The sequence below is a fragment of the Microtus oregoni genome, unplaced genomic scaffold (genome assembly GCF_018167655.1).
Source record: "Microtus oregoni isolate MIOR12 unplaced genomic scaffold, Mior012 000044F_ref0000062, whole genome shotgun sequence".
In the NCBI taxonomy this organism is placed as follows: domain Eukaryota; kingdom Metazoa; phylum Chordata; class Mammalia; order Rodentia; family Cricetidae; genus Microtus; species Microtus oregoni.
In genome coordinates this window covers 11,412,768-11,422,830 of record NW_024543218.1, presented here as the reverse complement: position 1 = coordinate 11,422,830, position 10,063 = coordinate 11,412,768, and the positions used below count along the sequence as shown (strand labels likewise).

Here is a 10,063-nt window from a genome sequence, read left to right as displayed (position 1 = left end):
TTGATTTTTTTTACATTGGTCATATTTATATTTCTGATCTTATAGAAACTGCATCCTTCTACGTCTAGAATATAGAAATAACTGTCTCTGGCAGCACAATTTCATTAAATTCAAAACTCATACATTTGGTCAAGAATTATGTTTTGCTCTGGGGTTCAGTAAAGAAACATCCCAATAAAATGTTTCCTGAATAGGCAGAATAAGAGAACGAAGAGGCATGGAGAACATCGCTACTTGTCATTGTTAGCAAATACGGATATGAATTAGCAGTTAGGATAGTATTTGCTTTACAGGTATGTATAAACGACAGACAATGCTACTAAAACTTAAAACGCTAGATATTTGTATATTATTGATAATCATGTTATTGTCCCCTATATCTAAACATTGAGTGTGACCAAACTTGCTTGTCTTGCAAGTTAAATTGTCTCAACATCTCTTTTGTATAATTCATACTTAACTTTAAACATATAATTCAAATTCTTAATGTTTTGCAGAGACAACACACTATACATTATAAAATAAGTGCTTAAAGATGATTTCTTTGCTTGTTTAAAATGGAGAATCTCAATCCACATATTCTCAGCTATTTATGTTCTGAGGAAGAGGTAGTTGCAGATGAAGTAGAAATCACCACATATGCACCCTAGTTTCTTGTTACTAAAGGAAGCATCCTGAAGTCTGAGATCAGCTAGCACATTTAATTTTAAGATTTTAAAATAATATGCCAAGAATTTAACTTTTGGTGTGAGAAAGATAAAATGATAATATGCCCTTAAACTGTTTCCCTTTACTCATTTTTTGGAAATATTCTAAACCTTTTATTTTTAAGATATTAACCTGTATAGATGTCAAAATGCTATTAATTTTTATCTATGGCAGAAAATTTGCAGATTCCTTGAGTATTATTTGATCATTTGGCAATCAATTAATCTGATATAACATACCAAATTGTCATAGAACATTGCCACTATTTTAGAAAACGTTCTATGTCTTTTATCTTTCGCTCCACTCTACCTCTAGAAGCAAACTCACTTGCTTTGCTGGATGAAATAAATAGTATAATCTCTATTTGGATCTCTTTTTTCTTCCCCTGATTTTCTCTATTTCATATTTAGATTATTAAGAAAAAACTACATATGTATGTTTTAGTATATAGGAATACATGGAATCATGCATATAATTAAATGAAACATATATTTTAATTTAATTTATTATATTATTTTAAGATTTTAATTAGAACCTTCCTCATATCTCTTTCCTTCCTCTAAAACCTTCCATATAACTTTTCCTGCTCTCTTTCAAATTCATGGTCTCTTTTTTCTCCATTGTTACTGTAGGCAGATCTGCATCTGCATATACATATATATTCCTAAATATACCCTGCTCAGTCTGTATAATGCTAATTCCATGCTGTTTTAAGGGGTGCATTGCTCCTTAAATAACCAGTCAGTGTATTATTACCTGTGGAAGACAACTTCCCCTGCTCTCAGCATTTCTTAGGTGTTTATAATTCTTTGTGTTGCATTTAAGCCTCATGGGCTTTTCCCCATACACTTCAGCATGCCTTTTGGTGTCAGCCTTCTTTGGCCCATATTTATGCAATTGTGTTGGTGAAACTTCTTTATAGATGTAAATCTTTTAGTTTATCACTGACTAGTACACACTAAGAATCGCAGGCAACTAAAAATGGTTAAAGTAAGAGTAATAACTCTCCCTAGGGAAGAACCCTCCAGTTGATGACCCAGTAACAGATGTTCAGTCCTGAAAACACATACATATAAGCAATATTATATGGTCTAAGAATGATGTTAGTTATAGATTTAGGAATGTAACTATAATTTTGCATATGTGTTTGTGTGTGTGTGTGTGTGTGTGTGTGTGTGTGTGTGTGTGTGTAAACATCAATTAAAGAAAAAGTGGCCATCGCTTCTTGGCCTTTTGGCTAAGATCAATTGTAGTATCTATTCTTATTAGTTTAATATCTGATATGTCCTCTATCCAAGGACAATATATTGAATGAATTTTTGGAAGTAGGAGTTGGAATAGGAGCTTGTTCTATCCACTCCACTCATTGACCTGCTATTGTAGAACCTCCAGGAAGAGTACACCCTTTTGGGGGGTTAAAAGGGGAAGAAAAAAGAAAAAGAAAAGGTGACCATGAATTTTAACAAAAACAGGAAGTAAATGGCAGGGCTGGAGGGAAGAAATAGGTAAAATAATGAAATTATATATTAGCTTCAAAATTAAAAAATATAAAACAAAATCAAAACAACATATATTTAGGACAAAATATTTATATGTTCTACTTAAACCACTACTTAAATTAGGTTAAACATTTCTTTCTCCCCAAATATTTGCCATTTCTTCTTGAGTAAAATGTTAATGTTTCTTTTTTCTGCCTTTTTGAAATACACAGTTCATGTTATTTTCTCTTGTCATCAGGCTACTTCTCACTGTTACTTATTTGTGAATTTGTACCTACTGGTCAACCTCTCAGCTTTACTCTTTTCCACTATTCATTGCTGCTTCTGACAAGCACTGTTCTACTCCCAGCTTCTGTGAGACTCAGCCTTAGAGCCTCCTTATGAACTAGATGACACAGTAGATTCTTTCCTTTGTCAGGCAAATCTCTGTTAATACATTGTTCTGCACATCAATCCACTTTCTCACAAGTGATGAATTTCATTTGTTTTCTCTTGTTGAATAATAACCTACAGTCCCTGTGAGTCAGCCTTCTAGAAATTGTTCAGAAATGGATATACTTTGGATCTTTAAGATGTTTTGCCTTTTGAATCGTCCTACATCTACTTAGATGACAGTGGCCACTTTCACACATTCCTTTTATTTTCTTCATCGATGTAGTGATCCAAGGAAAGCTGGATGGAATTGTAAATTGTTTGTCATTTCTGAGTAACCTCCATGCTGATTTCCATATAACTATGTTGATCTGCATCCTACCAACACTGTGGAAGGAATCTTTTTTCTCCAAGTCCTTGCCATTACTGGTTATATCCGGCCATTTTTGTTGTTGTTTTGCCATGCTGCCTCATGTTTTATTATGATTCCGAAGAGCATTTTACCCCTAATTAGTGATACTGACCATTTGTCAAGCACCAATTAGCCATTTTTTTAATGTTTTGATATCAACTTAGATCTATTTCCACTTGAAAAGTTGGGGTTTTTCTATTGCATATACTAGGATTCTTTATGGACATTTGTGATTAACCCTTTGTAAGATGTCTATTTTCTAACCATTCTTTCTCATTCTGGGTGTGTCTGCTCTCCAGTTGTTTCTTTTATTACTAGAAGCATTTTAAATGCATATAACTCCTTAGATGTAGTTCTTTATTTATTTTCTTTGGAGTTCTTTGTAAACACCATTTCTACTTCAATACTCTGAATTAGTCTTGCATGTAGATTTTTTTGTCTTGTTTTAGTAATTTCATAGTTTCAAGTGCTATATGTAATTTTTGGTCAACAGCACATTAATTAATGAGAAATAGTGATCTATTTCATTCAATTTCATGTGAATACTCAACTTTTCCTTCAACATTTATTGAAAAAAACTATCCATGTACTCAAATTGAGATAGTATAGGTGCAAAAATGTCTATTTACTGTATCCTCAGAATTATCTGATGTGGTGTCTGAATGCTTTTTTAATATGGTCACAGTCTGTAATAAGTCCTTTCTGTATTTTTCACCTTTCTCTTTGTTTTGGTGAAATACTTGATGAATGCAACTTCAAGAGAGAGTGGTCTGCTCTGGCTCACAGTTTCGCAGTGCAGTTCACCATGTCTGGGGAGGAAGCAGGAGTATGGGCAGCTGGTCATGTCTTAAGTATAATGAGGAAGCAAAGAATTATATATGCTAGTCACTTCCTTATTAGTCATAGAAGGAGCTCCCTTAATCAGGGCTGGTCTTGCCTCATCAGTCAAGCCTTTCTGGAAACATCTTTACAGATATTCCTCACACCTGAACATCAATTCCATCCTATAAGTGATTCTGATTCCAGCCAAGCTGTCAACAAAGATTACGAACCACATTTCACGTACAAGGAAAAGTTCTCATGTACTATCAAATCATGGATTGTTTCAGATTTGGAATGCCCATCTATGTTAGACATTGAATAGTCTAGCAGAGACTGCAGAAGGCATGTGTGTTGGTCATCTTCTCACCACTGTATCAAATACACAAGAAGAGTCAGCTTATTAAGGGGGCAGGATTTGTTCTGGCTCACAGTTTTGAAGTAGAGTCCATGATGGATAAAATGAGTCTAACAGTTTCTTGGAATTGGTAAGTTGTAGATGGAAATAATGACAGAGCAAACCTGCCTACCTCATGGTCAGAAGTGAAGGAATCTACAAAAACTGTAAATGGAAGGCTGAAATAGTCCCACTAGGCCCCTCTGTCTATTGGGCCACCACTTCTAGTACCATGGACCTATAAAGAGGATTCTAATACATAGACCTTGGGCAGACGTTACTAACCCATCTGCAATAACAGAAGGGCTCATCAGTTTATCTGTGTTTTTCTTACCTGGTACATGTTTATAAAATATCTTTCATGATTTACTAATGTCAAACAGATGTTTTAAGAGAATAGAAGGAATATGAAGTTATCTTAGATAGAAGATATTAGCTAAATATGTTTGTTTCATATAAAAATTGATATTCAAGTGGAATGATTTTACTTTAGTGGTCTCAGATAGCTGTCCAAAAATATGGTGAATGTTTTATTTAGCAGGTCACTGAAATGTAAATCAAATTTACAAACAACTATTAACTCAAGGAAAATGCCCATGTAAGAACTTCCACAGGGAAAAAATGTCTATGTTGCTAGACACTCTAATCTTTTCCTAATTGAATAATCTGTACAAAGGTCTTAAAATAACGTATGGTAAACATTATTCATTCTAAGTGTTATCCCCGGCCTCCAACATCATATATATGACCATATACTACTTAAAACCCCGAAGAGCAGCGCAATGGTTGTTGCAATCCGATCTGAAATATAGTACTCTGATCAGACTCACTGTGATTTTTCAGAGAGCTGCACCTTGCAATCTGAGGCCAAGATGCATGAGATCCCTGATTTGCCTGCCGAGATGTACAGTCAGAGGATTGGTCACTTAACCATCCTTCAGTAAAGTCAGGCTGCAGCCGAGAAAAGGTCCCTCCTATTTAAGTGGCCCTAGAACAGACAATCTTAAGGAATAGCAGCCCTTTCAGCTTCTTCTTGCTTTACAACATCATGAGAAATAATGTGAAAAGGTGAATTATACAGATACTGTAATAATTTTATGCTGTACATCTAAAAATAGAGCTATTTAATCACAATGGATGAATGAATTCCAATTATTTCATATAACAGAATACATCTCAACAACACGTAAATGTAGCACCATGCCTCTTTCCCTAAAACAGAATGTTAATGAATGTAAATGTTTCAAAAATAGAATTAAGGAATACAGAATTCAGTAGCTATCCTTTTTTACAGAAAGACACATTAGTCTGTGTACAAAATAAGTACTTAGGATGTATGCATGCCAAGGACAAGATGCTACCTGGTTGTGAAAGGCAGATTTGTTGCCCAACTATGAAACAAAATTAATGCATTTTGTTCCTGACATCAAATATGGAAATCATGGGAAAAGTGAATAATTGTATTTACTTTTTAAATCTAAGAGCAACCATATTTTCATCCTCTGGCTAGCAAAAAAAAAAATTCTTTCAAGATTTTTTCAGAACATATGTCTGTCTTAAGTTGTATTTTAAACAATAAGCACACTGTAGCAGAAACCACTACTTTTCCAATTAAATAATGTTTTAATCAAGGAAGTATACATTATTTTATTTTCTCTTAAATCATTATGCAATAAAGTCTTCTTGATATTTTCTATCTCACCCTAATATACATACTCAAATAAGCGTTTTCATTTCTGTAGTGATGTTTTTACTCAGAATACCATTTTCTATGAATTCTATTCTACATAAGCAAGGCATTATACTATCCGAATGTACCTAATTTCATGGTCCAGCAAAAAGTTCACCAATTCCCATATGTACAACATTTTCTCTACCTTGGCTATAGGATCCTGGTATTGATAAAATGTTACAGTTTTATATTTATGTGAAATCATTGCTGTCAGCCTGTAATAAAGATTATTCTTTCAATTATTTCTTAAGTCTATGAATTCAATATGTTTTGTTGACTTTTCAACCAAATCTAATCTCTGATGTCATTCTGTTTCTCTGCCATTCTAAAAAGAAATATGGAAACCTCATGCTAGGAAAACTGAGTTCTTTCTCTCACCATAAATGTCATTATTTTCTATCTCTATCTGTCAGTCTGTCTGTCTCTCTCTCATATGTGTAATCATTTGTTTGTGTATGATTGTATGGTGTGTGTGTGTGTGCATGTGTGTATATGTGGTGTGTGTGTAACATAATTTCAATGTAAAAGTTGCAAAGGTATCTCCTGTTAAATCCAATAAAATCATACTGACAGATGGACTTGAAAATATTCACTAAAACAAATACTTGTTTATTGTCATGGCACACTGGAAAGCTTACAATTTGTGTAAATGATTCGATCTCTCAAATCTCTTATTAGAAGAATTGATTTACTCTGTACCTAGATGTTTCTCCACAGTAAGCATATTAGCATTGATGGAAAGTTGTATGTATTAACCCTTTCATAGCGACTTTTATTTGGCAGATAGTCTGTAGATGGGTGAAGGAATAAATTCATAGTTTCAAAAGCATTTTTGCAAGTTTGAGATAGAAGAATGTGTTCTTTTGTTTAAAAGAAAAGTGAAATTGCAAAATAAGTGTCTTGTAGGAGACATAACTGATTTACAAAACCTATAATGATGACTATATGAAGTTACTTATTTTCTACATAATAACTGTAACTTGTGTGCTTATTTATACATATGTACACATAAGGGACTATCTCTAGAACCATTTTTAAAAATACTTCAATCATATATACAAGTGACAGTATACATACTGACAGATAGTATTTAAGAATATATATACAAGGCCGGGCGATGGTTGCGCACGCCTTTAATCCCAGCACTCGGGAGGCAGAGGCAGGTGGATCTCTGTGAGTTCGAGACCAGCCTGGTCTACAGAGCTAGGTCCAGGACAGGCTCCAAAGCCACAGAGAAACCCTGTCTCGAAAAACCAAAAAAAAAAAAAAAAAGAATATATATACATATACTACAAAAGGTCCAGCCTTCTGCAGGCCAGAAAGACTAGGTATAAGATGCAGAGAAGGCAAGAAAAACAGAGATTTTTTTTTTGTGGGATAAAAATTTATATTTTCTTTTATTATTCTTTCTGTTGTTTGTTCTATTTGTTCTTTCTGGTTTTTTTCTATTATACTTTTTTTCATTCTGTTCTTCTACCCTGATGTTTCCCTTCTTTCTCTTTTCTGATATCTTTGTTCTACATTTTTCCTGCTACTGTACTTTTAATTTCTCCCTTACACCATATACCCCCCAGCAGAATCTTTCAGTCAATATAAATTTAGAATGTGGTTACATTCTACTTTTAAGTGAGTGATTACAATGAACACAAGAACAGCATGTTTTCGATACTCCTTACAGGATTAAGCATGAAAAAGTAGTTGTCCTAAGAACCCACATATATTCATGCCCAAGCAACATATTATAGATAAACAGAGTGTTCCAGGTGGTGGTAGCACACACCTTTAATCCCAGCACTTGGGAGGTATAGGCAGGCAACTCTCAGTAGTTTGAGGCTAGCCACAATTAGGGCTGTACAGAAAAAACATGTCTTGATAAAACAAGAGAATAAAACAAAACAAAAATTAACAAAATGTAAGCAAACAAGATATTTTTTTCTCATCCAATTATATGCTGGAGGGTTGCATTTTGTAGTTACAAAAAAATAAAAAAGGACCAATTAATTTATTTTTGACCTCAAAAGATGTTATTATAAAATAATTTTAAAATACTCACAAATCTAAACTTTTATATATAAAAAACCAACCAATCAGCTCTACTTTAAATTCTCAAGGTGCATGCCCATTCAACAATAACTTTTTTATATTAGGAAGCTAGGGCAAAAATATGCCAAAATGAGGGCAAAAATCTTTGCCTTTGATCACTAAGCCACCCTAGCAAGAAAGGTACTTCAGCCAGCAATAGTCAGTCTGACATTGTTCCTGCCCTTGACTTCAGTGAGTCCCTTGTTTACCTATTAAAAGTGTACCTTTATAAACTTTAAATTGTTCCCCAAGATGTTGTAACTTAAATCCATTAACAAAAACATCTTAACCTAACATACTAACATTCTACACATCTAAATTCTTTCTAAGGGTGTTGGTTGAATCATTAAACTCATCCAACAGAAATGCTTGAAAAAGTCAATCAGTAGTATTGCATACACCAGTTACACTGCTTAGTCAGGTGTTAGAAACCCCCCTGAAAGTTTTCATACAACCCATAGACTATGAAAGAAATGGTGGCCATGAAGGCAACACACAGAGTTATGCTAAATAACAGGTGCTCAGAGCACATAGTCTTTGGGGCTTTGCCTCTCTAAAGCTCACCCAGGCATGCTTTGTCAACCACACAGCCATGTTCCAAGAGTTCCAGTGCTGTCCTTTGGTTCCCTCACATGGCCCCTGACAATATACATATATGCACATATACATGTAAAAACAATTAACTTAAAAAGAGAATATTAATTTGAGAGAGAGCATGAGGGATATATGAAAAGGCTTGAGTAGAATGAAAGGGATGGGCAAAATGATGTGATAATATTATAATCTCAGAAATAAAAGAATAAAAAATCCCTTAAATGAATAAAATTCAGGGTAATATTTTCATTTTTCAAGAGGAGACACGTTTGTAAATTTTTCTCTCTGGTAGAATACATCACTGGTGATGTATATTAATTTTATTTTATATTTTAAGTGTGTGTGTGTGTGTGTGTGTGTGTGTGTGTGCCTCTGTGCATGCTGGATGCCCATGTATAGTACAAAAGAAAAATCTGAATGGTTGTTCATCTTCTGCCATCTGGTGAGATGAGGGGATGAAATGCAGACTTCAGGCCTCCAGGTAAGTGTCTGTACCTGCTGAGTCTATGGTACTGTCTCTTTATCAGCTTTCTAAAGCACAAATGTACAAGCATAGCTTAGAAAAATTTGTATATAAAAACACTCATAATAAATAGATTAATACATTGAATTAATGCAAATGAATAAAATTTTCTCTAAGAGCTTCAATCATTTAAGATGTGGCATCAAATGATAATTTATTTTTCCTATGTAGCTGTGTCGGCGTTCATTTATGTTTACTTTTGAGATTTTACCTTGATAAGTTTCATATTTTAAGAATATTTCCACCTCTAAGTCATTTGCTTAGATTATGGAAATAATTTTCTGGGTTTGGGTAGAGATTACTGGGACTTCCTGTGTACCTTCTATACATTATTAGCTTCAAAATATAAACCTATTACAAGTTGTATATCACAGAGAGGCATTAACCCCTCAATCAAGAAAGACATTTCCAAACACCTAGCTAAAATGAGATGAGCTTGTTTCTGTAGGACATTATCTACCACTAAGTGAATATTTAATTTATCAGAAAACCTGACCTTGAATGACCTTAGAGAAATTCTCAAGTTCTGGTAACTACATTTATTTAATACATGGACTTCTGTGATGTTAATTTGCCCATATACAGGATGGTCTACTAATTCATTACTTTTTATTGAAAGACTCTGTCATAGATGAATAATTTCATCCTCCAACTTGCTGGAGGTGACAGAAAAGAACCACATGAATTTACCCCAGCCTTTGATCCATAACGGTAGGGCTAAAATAGTTCAAAAAAAGAATTATACTTCAGAAACACTGAGATTCAAATTGGTTTAAATATATTGTCTACTGAATGACTAGATGTCTACATTAAAGTTTAAATTAATTTGCATATCCTCCTCAACAAATCTCCTCAAAACATTAAATAAAAATTTCACACATAAATGCCAACAAAAATATTCACCACTGTGCAATTAATTCCTTGT

The 10,063-nt window shown here is 33.8% G+C and overlaps 1 non-coding gene across 1 annotated transcript; it reads left to right on the top strand.

The window, feature by feature from the left end:
* Nucleotides 1–1,925: 1,925 nt before the first annotated feature.
* On the top strand, nucleotides 1,926–2,116 carry LOC121434813. Its single transcript, XR_005972510.1, has one exon. It is a non-coding gene; the product is annotated as a U2 spliceosomal RNA (small nuclear RNA).
* The last annotated feature ends 7,947 nt before the right edge of the window (nucleotides 2,117–10,063 follow it).